This window comes from Artemia franciscana, chromosome 6, assembly GCF_032884065.1.
Source record: "Artemia franciscana chromosome 6, ASM3288406v1, whole genome shotgun sequence".
NCBI classification, from domain to species: domain Eukaryota; kingdom Metazoa; phylum Arthropoda; class Branchiopoda; order Anostraca; family Artemiidae; genus Artemia; species Artemia franciscana.
Window position 1 is genome coordinate 38,064,512 of NC_088868.1, and position 14,093 is coordinate 38,078,604.

The window sequence follows — 14,093 nt, forward strand, 5'->3', positions numbered from 1 at the left end:
CGAGTCTAAGAGAATATGTGTGATTATCAAAAAAGAGAGGGCACATCCCCAAACTCAAGGAATCATACTGACATCATCTGATTCAATATATCAGAGGACCTTACTGTAAGGGTTTCAAAATTCTATCTAAAAAATTGTGAAATTCTTAATTTCTTTTTCTAGAAAAAAGATGGATGCGTGTTTATTTTTTTTTTGTGTGTGTGTTTTTCCCCAGGAATGAGGATTTCAAGTCATTGGCCCTAATGCATCTAGAATGGGCTAATTCAAAGTGAAATTTAAAGTTACAATGTCCTTTTAAAATGAAACAAAATGTTACTACAAAATTGTACAGGCATAAGCTTTGATCCAGGTATGATACAGCTCTCAGGCAAGATCGCTTACCCTTGCCTGACCTGTGGCCTTGGGGAATGGATTGAAGCTTCCTAAAGATCTCAAGGAGGTTAGCACAATAAGTTATTACTGCCACCACTTGACCTTAAGACCGCTTGCCCTTGCCTGACATTTGGCTTCATGGAGTGGATTGAAGCTTTCTGCAGTTCTCAAGGAGGTTAGTACAGAAAGTTTTCGCTACCACAGCTTGCCCTTGAGACCGCTTGCCCTTGCGTTACATGTGCTTGGGAGAATGGATTGAAGCTTTCTACATTTCTTAAGGAAGTAAGCACAGATAGCTTTAACTACCACCGCTTGCCTTCGCCTAACAAGCCTCTGGGAATGGATTGAAGCTTCCTACATTTCTTAAGGAAGTTAGCACAGAAAGCTTTAACTACCACCGCTTGACTTCGCCTAACAAGCCTCTGGGAATTGATTGAAGATTCCTACATTTCTTAAGGAAGTAAGCACAGAAAGCTTTAACTACCACCGCTTGCCTTCGCCTAACAAGCCTCTGGGAATTGATTGAAGCTTCCTACAGTTCTTAAGGAAGTAAGCACAGAAAGCCTTAACTACCACCGTTTGCCTTCGCCTAACAAGCCTCTGGGAATTGATTGAAGCTTCCTACATTTCTTAAGAAAGTAAGCACAGAAAGCTTTAACTACCACCGCTTGCCTTCGCCTAACAAGCCTCTGGGAATTGATTGAAGCTTCCTACATTTCTTAAGGAAGTAAGCACAGAAAGCTTTAACTACCACCGCTTGCCTTCGCCTAACAAGCCTCTGGGAATTGATTGAAGCTTCCTAGAGCCCTAAAAGAGGTTAGCACAGGAAGTTTTAGCTACCACCGCTTGCCCTTGCCTGACATGTGGCCTCAGGGATTGAAGCTTCTTTGTGCCTTTAAAAAAATGTAGTCATCTGTTTAACTGATGCTTGCTTGTTTGCCTCCCAGTTTTTTTGTATTTTGATTCGATTAGATACTGTGATAGAATATGCAAATTTCTTGCTTTTGTTCTTGTAAGTCCATGATTCATTCTCAAGCATGTAAGTCCATTATTTACATATCTGGTTATGCATCATCCTTTTTTCTTTTGTAGCAATGTAAAACTTTGACTTAAAAAAAAGTCGACTAAAATACTGTTTTTCTTATTTCAAAACACCTTTTATTTCTTCATGAATTTTCAAATTTCATTTTAAAAACACACTATTGAAGGAAAAATGTGAAAAAGCACCCCAGAGAAAACAATCAGGCTTGAAGATGGACTCAAGGTCATAATATTTATCGCATAGCGTGCTTTTTCTTAGCTAAAACCATTAGGATATCAAGTTCTAGGTACACAGCTGAAAAATATTATATAGATTGTGTTCAATTTCAGCAAGGGAGAAATTGAGAAAAATTATGGAAAAAAAAATGTATTTGGTGTCGTGTACCATGAAAATTTAATTAGTTATTTGTTACAAAGTGCCATTTTGGCACTGAAATCGTATATTGAAATCATACAACTTTTGAATTTACGATTTAACTTGAGCAGCTAGAGAAGAATAAGGCAGCCTCATTTTCAAGTCCGGAAAGAACTTAAAAACAAGAATTTCGGGCAATACCACAATTTGGATTTTTTAAATATGCCATTCTAGCTGGCACTAAAATCCCTCAAAGAGACAAAACAAGTTGCTTTGAAGACTTCTGCAATACAGATTAAACCTGAACAACTGCAAAAGGATAAGATGGACTCTTTTACAAGGTACAACAGCCCTTAGAAACAGGATTTCCAGGAAACAACACAATTTGGATTTCTTAAAATCCGCTATTCATAGAGACAACACAAGTTACTTCGGAAACTTTTGGATTTCTGATTCAACTCCATCAACTCAACTCAAGTAGTCAAAAGTATTTAAAAACAATGAAGGGTTGATTGAGAAGCTTAAAAAACTACCCAAATTAACCTCGTCGGAACCGTTCAAACCAATGCCACCTGGACTAAAATAGCAAGATAGCGTACTAGCAAAACCCCAAGTTGTCAATTCGAAAAATACCAGACATGTTATGTTGTTACTACTCGTTTACTTGCCTTTTTTCCATTGTATAGTCAGGGTACAGTCTCCTAACTTATAAGTGAAAACAAAATTTTTATCTTAGAAAACTACTACTACTACCACTACTAATAATAATAACTCACTGCAGCACCAAGCCGCCTCAGGCAAACACAGCTATGCACCTCCTCCAACCTAATCTATTTAAAGCCTCCCTCTTTACACCCTCTCAGGAAGTTCCTATTTCCTTTAAATCTTTATTTATGACATCTTCCCAACCAAAACAAGGACGACCTGCTTTCCGTGTAGCCCCAGACGGTTGGCCAAAAGGGACAATCTTCGGTAATCTGTCATCCTTCACCCGTAGAACGTGGCCTAGCCATCTTAGAAAACAGTTGCACAATTCTTGTCAAGACAAGAAGAAAAAGGACAACTAAAACTTTGATATAAAGTTTGGTTACTAGGGGGAAAATATTGTATTTTTTTTCCAAATTTGAGCGGTAAATAGTATCTGAACCAATCCTTTGTTCTCCTAAAGTTTATTACTGATTTCAAATAACCTAAAAAACATTATTATCAATTAGAACGAGGTGATTGGTTTTTCAATATGGTTCACTTTTCAGCCATTAGTTGTGCACCTGTATCTCGAAGGCGTTATCTCGTATGAGTTGGAAAATTTCATTTTTCATTACATAAGGTTTGCCTTTAAGGAAATCTACTGCGGGGTAGCAATCTTCTGCGATCTACCAGAGCTAAACTGCATATACTTTTATTTTTGTTGCAAGACAAACTGCAAGGTCTCATTAACTACAACGAAGCAGTTGGTTTTCAATGCAATATATTTTTTAAGAGGTACTTATTCTTTTAGCTTCTCGGCACGTTTTTCTGTATGTGTTAAATGTTTTTTTTTAATATTTTTTATCACTTTTGTATTTGCTTTTAAGGTAATTTGTTGCGAGTTAGCAATCTACCATAGGTAGATTGTATACACTTTTTTTACTGTCATAATATATTTTGCAAAATTTAGTACAAAGCATAAATAAGTACAAAGCAGTTAGTTTTTCAATGAAGTTGTATTTTAAGAATAAGCCGTTCATTTTGTTTGTGAGTGTTTTTGTGTGTGTATTAAGAAATTTTCCTCGTTAGTCACATTTATCGTTAAGAAAATTTACCAAATGAATTTTTGAAATAACAAAACAAACAATTAACTCTTATCGGTTTCGTTCTGAGGTCACCAGGGAAGAAAATTTGACGAATAATCGCTCATTATTGTCAAACTTATCAGTTAGTCTTATCTGTATGAAGGAAATACCAGAAGTTCGTCTGTGTTAGATTTGAATACGATTTTAAGAGGATTTACTTATTTGTAATATAAGAAATCGATAGCATTTTGAATTTAATTAAACTAGGGTAACGTATTGTTTTTTCTTTTTTTGGCTCAGGGGAATTCTAGTTGCTTTATTTTTGGGTCTTTATGGACATCGGATCACTAAAACTCAGCTTGTATCTTAATTCAGGGCCATCGTGTTTCCAATTCTCTTTCCATTCCTTCTCTGCACCTAAGAATTAAAAGATTTGTCACAACTAAGTTTTTATATACCTCTGAGTCCTTAAACTAAATTAAGCGTAATGAAGCTTCTCAGTTCTGGTAAGAACACGACTCCAGTAACTTGTCATAGACCAGTAGCATGTCCAGTAACTTGTCAATTCACATCAAATATCGTGTATATGTTGAAATGTTTACATTGGTGGAACTCATTGAAAACCTAGAAAGATGGTTACAGAAAGTAAAATGTTACACACGATTACACACAGATAGTAAAGTATAAAATAGGATTAAAACTGGATTCCAAGCCTAATTAATATTATTTTTTTAAGTGTCTGCTTATAGTTTTATTTGGTATTAAGTTTTTTTTAACCCCTATGTAACGGGCCTTGGAGCCAAACTAAACTGAATAGTTAAACCTGAACTTATTTTAAAACAAATTTTCGGAATTAGTGTAGTGGTTGAAAAGAAGTATACTAATAAACGGAAGATAGTGAAATAAAATGAATTGAAATTTAAATGAAATCACAAATGAAAGGATAATTTAGATAAACGACTAATAAAATGAAGATAATGAATATTAATGAAATAAAACTAAAATGAAATAATAAATGAAATGATAGTGAAAATAAATGATTAATTTAATATGGATAATAAATAAAAACGAAATGAAGTTCGAATGGAATGATAAATGAATGGCAGATAAATGAAATGATAATTAAGGTAAATGACTTATAAAATGAAAAGTAAAAATAAAACTTCGAAATGAATTATACTAATAAAATAGGTTGAGTGCCAATAAATTTATTATCTCATTCTTTTTCCAAATATTCTCATGCCTGCTTTTCAGACAATACAGTCCCCCTTTCCAGTCTTAAATATAGCCTGAGGATTCAAAGAAAAAAAGAACAACTATGAAAGCCACTATACAAGGATTTTGCAATTTATAATGTTCAGAATGTTTCTGTTATTCACATTATTATTTTTCCCTATTTTTTTTATATTCACCTTCCCAAAAAAACTTTATTTACCTCCTGAGCATAACTTATCACCTTACCCAAAGGTTCTGAGGGATTTTTCTAACCCCAAAGGCCTTGTTATATGATTTAAAAACTATTTTTAATAGAATTCTATCTCAAAATTTATATCAGATGCTTTTGGTGAAAAAAGTACGTAGAGGGAGGGGCTGGCTACCCTCCAATAACTTTTGACTATTAGAAAGGTCAATAGAACTTCAAATTTCAAATCGAATGAGTCCCTTTCAAAGTTTTTACTACAGCTCCTTCTATTTAAAGTACCATGGTCTAAAAAATTGTGTACTAATAACTCTTTGCTTAGATAGCGCTAATAAGCTTCGTTTGATCTTGGGAATATTTTTTTTTTAACAAATTGCCATCTAAAAATGGCAATCACATTTATTTCGGGAATATACGACGTGTGTCTGAGGGGATAGCTTCCCTCCGATCACTTTGACTCTTAAATAGGGCACTAAAACTTTTGGTTACCAATCTAATGAGTCCCCTCCAAAGCTTATACAGCCATCATTTTTATAGAAACCTTATACACCCCCACAGCACAACTCACAACCGTTGCCAAAAGGACTGTGGCGGTTTGTTTAACTGCGTTGAACAAATTGGCTATCTCAAAACTTTGGCTTGATGTGTTTGGGAACTGATGATTGTTGTGGGGAGGAGGGAGGATCGTTGCCTTCCAACCACTTTACACTATTAACAAGAGCAAAGAGCTCATATGGCAATTGTGACGAGGCAAGAAGAGCTAAGAGCCAAGAGATCATATGGTATGAGCTCTAACAAAATTCTATGAATCAATAGATTGATTTAAAAGAAAATAGGAGGCTTATTTCCGGTCGGGATTTAAAATAAGAGCTCTGAGTCACGATGTCCTTCTAAATATCAAAATTCATTAAGATCCGATCACCCACTAGTAAGTTATAAATACCTAATTTTTTCTAGTTTTTTCTCTCCCTTTAGCCCCCCAGATGGTTGAATCTGGGCAAAATGACTTTATCAAGACAATTTCTGCAGGTCCCTGACACGCCTACCGATTTTTATCGTCCTAGCACGTCCAGAAGCACCTGATTCACCCAATCACTGGACCCCTGCCCTCAACTCCCCCAAACAGAGCAAATCCAGTACGGTTCCATCAATCACGTATCAAGAACATTTGCTTACTCTATCCACCATGCTTCATCCCGATTCCTCCACTCAAAGTGTTTCCCAAGATTTCCCCCTCCATCTCCCCCCAATGTCAAAGATCTGGTCGTGATTTGAAAAAAGAGCTCTGAGACATGAATTCCTTCTAAAAATCAAATTTCATTACGATCCGATCATCTATTCGTAAGATAAAAATACCACAATTTTCATGTTTTCCAAGAATTCCGGTTTCCCCCTCCAACTCCCCCGAATGTCACAGGATCTGGTCGGAATTTGAAATTAGAACTTTAAAGCACAAGATTCTTCTAAATATCAAATTTCATTAAGATCTGGTCACCCTTTCGTAAGTTACAAATGCCTAAATTTTCAAAATTAACCCCACCAAACTCCACCAAAGAGAGCAGATCCGGTCTAGTTATGTCATTCACGTATCTTAGACAGGTTTTTATTCTTCCCATCGAGTTTCATTCTAATCTTACCGCTTTAAGTATTTTCTAAGATTTCCGGTCCCCCAAACTGCCCCCCCACAATTACGCTGTATCCGGTTGAGATTTAAAATAAGAGATCTGAGTTACGAGGTCCTTCTAAATATGATGTTTCATGAAGATCTGATCACTCCTTCGTAAGTTAAAAACACGTCATTTTTTCTAATTTTTCAGAATTAACCCCTCCCCCAATAGAGCGGATCCATTCCAATTATGTAAATCACGTATCTAAGACTTCTGATTATTTTTCCCACCAAGTTCCAACCCGATCCCTCCAATCTAAGCGTATTCCATGATTTTAGGTTCCCCCACCCCAAACTCCCCCCGATGTCACCAGATCCGGTCGAGATTTAAAATAAGAGCTTTGAGACAAGATATCCTTCTAAATATCAAATTTCATTGAGATCCGATCACCCGTTCGTAAGTTAAAAATACCGCATTTTTTTAATTTTTCAGAATTAACCCACCCCCATAGCCCAAAGAGAGCGGATCCGTTCCGGTTATGTCAATTTGTATCTCGGACTTGTGTTTATTTTCCCCACCAAGTTTCATCCTGATCCCTCCACTTTAAGTGTTTTCCAAGTTTTAGGTTTCCCCCTCCCAACTCCCCCCCCAATGTCACCACATCCTGTCGGGATTTAAACTAAGAGCTTTGAGAAACGATATCCTTCTAAATATCAAATTTCATTGAGATCTGATCACCCTTTCGTAAGTTGAAAATACCTCATTTTTTCTAATTTTTCAGAATTACCCCCCCCCCCCCCAACTACCCCAAAGAGAGCGGATCCGTTCTGGTTATGTCAATCATGTATCTAGGACTTGTGCTTATTTTTACCACTAAAGTTCATCCCGATTTCTAAACTCTAAGTGTTTTCCAAGATTTTAGGCTTCCCCCTCCAATGTCACCAGATCCGGTCGGGATTTAAAATTTCATCGTCCTAGCTTACTTGGAAGTGCCTAATGTAGCAAAACCAGGATCGAAAGATCGACAGAATTTGCGATTGCTATATGTCACTTGGTTAATACCAAGTGCCATAAAAAGAACAGTATCTAGTTCAAAATTGAATCGACAGAGCCTGTTTGAACTTTATATGCCCCGGGGCATAACTAACAATCTTTCCTCCAGATCATGAGGGGTTGTGTCAACCCCAAAGGGCTTATTATCTGATTTTTGAACTATAATTTCCAAAAAAATGGTTATCTAAAAATTTCCATTATAAATAATTACAATAATAATAATTTATTTATAACCCACATCATAACAAGTTATGGCACTTATGGAGTAACAAAAAGAAAAAAAATTAAATACACTGCAAATAGAAAAAACACTACGCTACAATGAGATTAACCGAACAAACGGACCAAAGGATGATGAGGCGATAAACGATAAAAAGCTGATTCCAACAACCTTCCATGCAGGAGGGCCAACTTTGCACATATGTCAGGGACATCAAACTTGCGAATTATTTTCCTATTGCTATACCAAGGGGGGAGAAAAAGAAAAATTTACATTATCTGAAATAAAAAGTCCGAATCTGATTAACATCTTTTTTTCTTTAGAAGGAGATAAGACCAGAAAGATAAACGACAGAATGATCACAGAATGTAGCATATAGCCTACCCAGTGCACATCTATTATACTTCCCTCGATTAGCAACTCTCTTTGAATAGCCCATTTCAATTTTCTTTTGAACACCATGAACAGTGCACTGCCGTAGGCAAGAAATTGAATTCGTAACAGTAATAACCAACCACCAAAAGGCGGGAATAAAGGGCATAGAAAAACTGCGACAAGCTAAGGGAGCACTAGAAAAATTCGGACAATTAAAAACTAGAAATTCACATTTCTCAACATTAAGAGAAAGACCAATTTTAGAAACTAGACGTGAAGCTTTTGAGACCATAAACGAGACACCTTGCCTATTTTTACCCAAAAGTGAAAGATCATCCGCATAAGCAAGATAAGAAACATCTGAGTATCCAATAAAATAATTTGATCTAATTTCATCTAAAATACCAGAAATACACATTTTGAATATACTAGGTGATAAAACCCCTCCCTGTTTGACACCCCTACATATACGGACAAACGGAGATCCAGATTTATTAATTCGGAGAAAAGAATTCTCATACCAAAAAATAAAAATAAAAATAGCTGAAAGATTTACACCATTATTAAAAAGGGAAAAAAAGCTTGACTGTGAACTACATTGTCAAAAGCTTTAGAAAGGTCCAAAGTACATATATAAAGTGGCGACACCTCAGCCATGCTATGCGGTACCATGACATCTTCGCTGAACCAGTGAAGATGTTAAAACATTTGGAACAACAACTGCAAATGAAATAAAAGAACAACACACTTTGAATTTATATTATTTACACTAATACCATCAAATGGATGAAGATTTCAATTTCTTAATTGCATTTTCAACAACATGCTTTATATCCGCAACAAACCCCGTTGTAGGTCTACCAAAACCAACCCAAATTCGAAGACAAAGTTTTACCTTATTTTTATAATTCTTTAATCGGATTTCTATTCTATATTCTATATTCTATTCTATTCTATATTCTATTCTTTAATTTTTATTCTATATGGTCGGCAGCCCATATAGATTTCCGCGTTTTTATACGAATACGCTCTTCGGGAACCACAATTTTTTCAGCTTCTTTCATACATCTAATTATATCATCATAATATCTATCAAGATCACGCTCACTACCCTTTACTTGCAATTGGAGTAGATGATAAGGCACACGAATACAATTAAGCAGTGTAGACAAAGACAATAAATATAAAGCAATATCGGCTCTTTTCCAATTACTACATTTAAACCATTTAGAATTCCCAATAGGGGCAACATTGCAAAGGTTACGTTTCAGTTTAGTAGTAAATGAAAGCGATAGATGGTCAATGTCATCAGTCTCAACATCAGGGTCAATATATCATTACAATCCCAAGCCAATTATTGCGAAATAACAAGGTTACTGAATTAATTGTGAAGCATAGATCAGGATTAAAAGTCTCTATGATTCCAAGCCAATTGTTGCGAAATAACAAGGTCACTGAATTAATTATGAAGCTTAGGATTAAAAGACTATGATCCCAAGCCACTGATTTAGTAATGTTCATAAAATATTCAATTTTACCTGTCCACGCATTGAACTCTGAAACAAGACTGAAAAACGAATTGTTTGTGTGTGTTTGGAACGGAAGTGTAGCTACGCTTTTATCACTTTAAATCTTAAAAAGGGCTTTGGAGATTCAGAATACTAACCCAATGAACCCAGTCAGAAGTTTATACGATCACCTTTTCTATAAAAACCTTATATAGCCCCATCGCATAGCTTATAACTCTTGCCCTGAGGACTGGGGGGGATGTAATCCTCAGAGACATACTTACTAGACTATTTAACAGCACTGAACAAACGACTATATAAAATTCACCCTCCAGTCACTTTTGACTATTAAAAAGAGCACTAGTCCTTTTAATTTCCAATTGAATGAGCCAATCCAAGCGAAAGACATAATTACTGGATCTTTCAACATTGCTGAAAATAATGACTATATCAAAATTCACCCTCCAATTGCTTGTGACTATTAAAAAGGGCACTAGCCCTTTTAATTTTCATTTGAATGAGCCAAATCCAATAGAAAGACATAATTGCTGGATCTTTCAACAATGCTGAGCAAAATGACTTTTTTCAAATTTTGATTGAATGTGTTCCTGGGTTTGATAGACTTGGAGGGGGAATGGTCCATCCATTCACGTTTGGCTCTTAAAAAGGGCACTAGAGCTTTTGATTTGCAGTCAAATAAGCACCATCAGTTCCGAAGCTTAAAAGTTCCAAAAGACCAAAAGTTCCATAAGACATTGTGAACTGGGTATGATTAATAAACTATGCTCCAGAATCTGGAAGGCTGTTTTTACCCCAAAGGCCTTGACTTGTGATCTTGGGACTATTCTTTGAACAAATGAACTAAATCGCTGTATCAACAATTTTCCCTCCAGTCACTTTCAACCATTAGAAAGGGCAATAGCCCGTTTAATTTCCAATTGAAGGAGCCTAATGAAATTGAAATATATGATTACCGGATCTTTCAACAAGGCTGAAAAAAATAGCTTTCCTAAAATTTTGATCAGACCTGTTTTTAGGTTGATAGACTTTGGAGGGGGTGGGTGGTTGTAAATGGTTGCCCTACATTCACGTTAGACTCTTAAAAAGAGAACTAAAGCTTCTGACTTCCACTCAAATAAGTTCCATTTGATGAAAAGTTTATACGACCTCAAGTCCATTAAGAACCTCATATGTCCCGAGCATAACTAACAATCCTTGTGATATTTTTATATCGCACTATAACCACTAGCACCCTGACAATATTTTTATATGATCTTTTGACTCTTGTAAACAAAATCACCATCTAACATTTTCGTTCAGATGCGTTTGGGGAAAAGAGGATGTCAGGGAGTGGGTGAGGACTAGTTGCCCTACATCACTTTTGACTCTTGAAATTGAGCTAAAAATATACATTTCCAATCAAATGATTCGTCTCTAAGCTCATACGACCACTCCTTTAATCAAAATTCTATTTGCAACCAGGGCATAACCAACAGCTTTTTTCCCCTAGCTCTGGGGGTTGTGTCAACCCCAAAGGCCTTGCTGAGGTGCCTTTTGGAATGTTTTTTGAACAATGGCTATCTCAAAACAAATTTTATCAGATACATTTCTGGAAAATGCGATGTGCGCGTGTGTGTGGGAGAGGGAGGGAGTAGATACCCTTTGATTACTTTGACTCTTAAAAAAGGATGCATTGAGCTCCCTCCGAAGTTTATACCACTATCCCTTTTTTTATATAAGAACCTTATATACCTCAAGGGCATAACTTACAATTCTTGCCCCGATGACTGGGGAGAGGGGGGATAATCCTCATAGGCATAGTTTCTGGATCTTTTAACTACGCTGAACAAAATTTCTACCTCAATCAGCCCGGTCAATCTTCAATTGAATGAGCCTCTTTCGAAATTTCCAAGACAACTTCTTCTATATGAAGTGCTCTGGTCTATTCCCTCCCCCTAAAAAAATAGTATATTGGGCTTACACCGCTCTTTACATATGCAGTGCTATAACACTTCCTATAAAAACTGAAAAGATATGAAGTATTTTTTTATGAAAAAGACTATTTCAACAACAAAAAAAACAGAAATTGGCTTAAAAACTTCTCCACAAAAATAGTTTTTTTCAAAGAAAAGTAAAGGGATCTTTTGAGCGATCAATTTGCAAACATAAGGTCGAATAACCTTCCAAGCGTAAAATTACTACAAATCACAATCAATGAAACCCAAAATGAAATGAAATTACAATAAACGCATGAGTTAAACTCAAAACAAGCCAAAATTAAAATGTGGTGGGTTGACAACGCCCATGCGTTCTCAAGACCAGAACATTATTTGAACCTACTGAAAAAAAAAACGATCTAATTTTTTAAATCGAGACACAATTTATTTAAAAAAAAAAATCAAAAAAAGAAAGGATTAAGCCCAGTAGCCTCAACTCCAAAAAAGGTATTAATTTACATAAGTACATCCGGGTTCACAATTCATAATAAAACAAAATATTGTTCTCGGATTGTTAGTTTAATTTGTGTATACTGATATTTATTCCTTAAGATCTTGATAATTTTGTTTTTGGTTCAATGGAAGCTTGCACCCTGTATATATCTTAAAATGTTAGGAAAAATTTAGGATTCACCATTTAATGAAAAAGAGTTGTATAAACAGTTTTTGCCTGTGTTGAGTGCTAAATTTAAAATAAGAACCGTTATTTTCAACGCAATACGAATTACTTTCTGGTCTTAAGAAGGCCTGGGGGCTGTCGACCCTACTTATGTTATTTTGCTCGTTTGTTTGAGCCGTTTTAGTTCTCATTTATTTATTGATGGTGACATTGGTAGTTTTACACTTGAAGTATTAATTGGATTTATTTCTGCTCATTTTTAGTTTAATGGGGCTCTTTGCTTTTCTTTAAAAAATTTGTTTGGCGGAAAAAGTGTTTTTAACTAGTTAAAATAATTAACCGAGCCAAACTCAAAATAAGGAGAAGTTAACATTAGTAGGGCTGACAACACCCATACCTTCTCAAAAATAGAGCATTATTTGGACTTAACTGAAAAAAATACCAATGAAGGTGCATTGTCAGCTTAAAATACGTATTTTGATATTTTATTCTTAAAGTCTTATTAATTTTAATATATCTTGCCCAAGTTAGAAAGTTAAAACATTGGATTTTTTTTGTCAGTAAAGTGTAAATTAAGTTCTGGTCTTGAGAACACATGGGGATTGTCAGCTCTACTCATGTTAATTTCTGCTTGTTTTGAGTTTGACTGGAATATCTATAGTAATTTTTCTTCGTTTTAGGTTTTATTAACAAATTGATGTTGATTTGTGGTAGTTTTACACTTGGCAGATTATTCGAATTTATTTCAGCTCATTTCTCGTTTAATGGAAACAGAGGTAGAGTGGAAGTGAAAAGCTAAGGGGGGATTTTGGCTAGGCGGTTCTATCTATGTACATCCTTATAGAAGGAATTTGTTTTGTATTTTACGTGTTTAATGCGAAAAAGCCTTGAAAAGTGAGTGGATATTGCGCTATGCGTCATTCGGGTTAAAATTTGCGCCACCAGGCAAATTCGTACTACGTGTTAAGTAAGTAGTTAGCTTAGAATAACAAGAGGAGAAATACCACTAATCAGTTTTTGTTTCAGATTTCCTTGATATTCAGTTGGATTTAGTGTTGTTCAGGACTTAACACAAAGAGAGAGGGGAATCATATTTTACGCTGCATAAAATTTTTAGTATTTACCCTGTATCATAGAAATCTGGGCCAAAGAACATTTACGGTATTCGTCCCCTTCAAAAAAAAATGTTTAAAACGTCACTGAGAGTCTTTACACTTTCCAACAGAGAACAAAATATGTATTTTGATCAGATACAAAACAATGTAACTGGACTAAAACACAAAAAAAACTACTGCGCTGATAAAAGTGATGTTAAAATTTTTCTTTCTCTCGATTCTCTTTTCTCTTTTCTCGATTTCTCTTTTCACTCGATTCTCTTTTCACGTATTCTAAAACATCTTCAAACTGTACTGAATCCAGAAGCTCCCGCTCACTTGACATCAACAGGAATACTTCCAAGATATCATCTGATATTGCAGCTCTTACTCTTGTCATGATGAGCTTTAGTTTGCTGAATGATCTTTCAAAACTAGCTTGAGAAAACAAAAGCGTCAGTAGATTTTCTTTGGCTGGAAAAATTCAAGTGTAAGCTGATGAGCATAGATTGAGTCTTAGTGACACCCGATTTCCACAGATTATGCAGTCGTAACACGAACTGTAGGAACATGAATCTCGCTCATCAGCCCCTACGCATACAATTTCAATCCCACGTTCATATTTTGCACCAAGCCTTCCCAGCTATTATTGCAGTGATG

At 35.5% G+C, this 14,093-nt stretch overlaps 1 protein-coding gene across 1 annotated transcript in view; it reads left to right on the plus strand.

Moving 5' to 3' along the window:
- Positions 1–3,682: 3,682 nt before the first annotated feature.
- The window catches only part of LOC136028393 (uncharacterized), an 88,094-nt gene continuing 77,683 nt past the window's right edge, over positions 3,683–14,093 (plus strand). The window contains exon 1 of the mRNA XM_065706207.1: positions 3,683–3,808. The gene's annotated coding sequence lies outside the window, so the exon portion shown is untranslated. The remainder of the gene's footprint in view (positions 3,809–14,093) is intronic.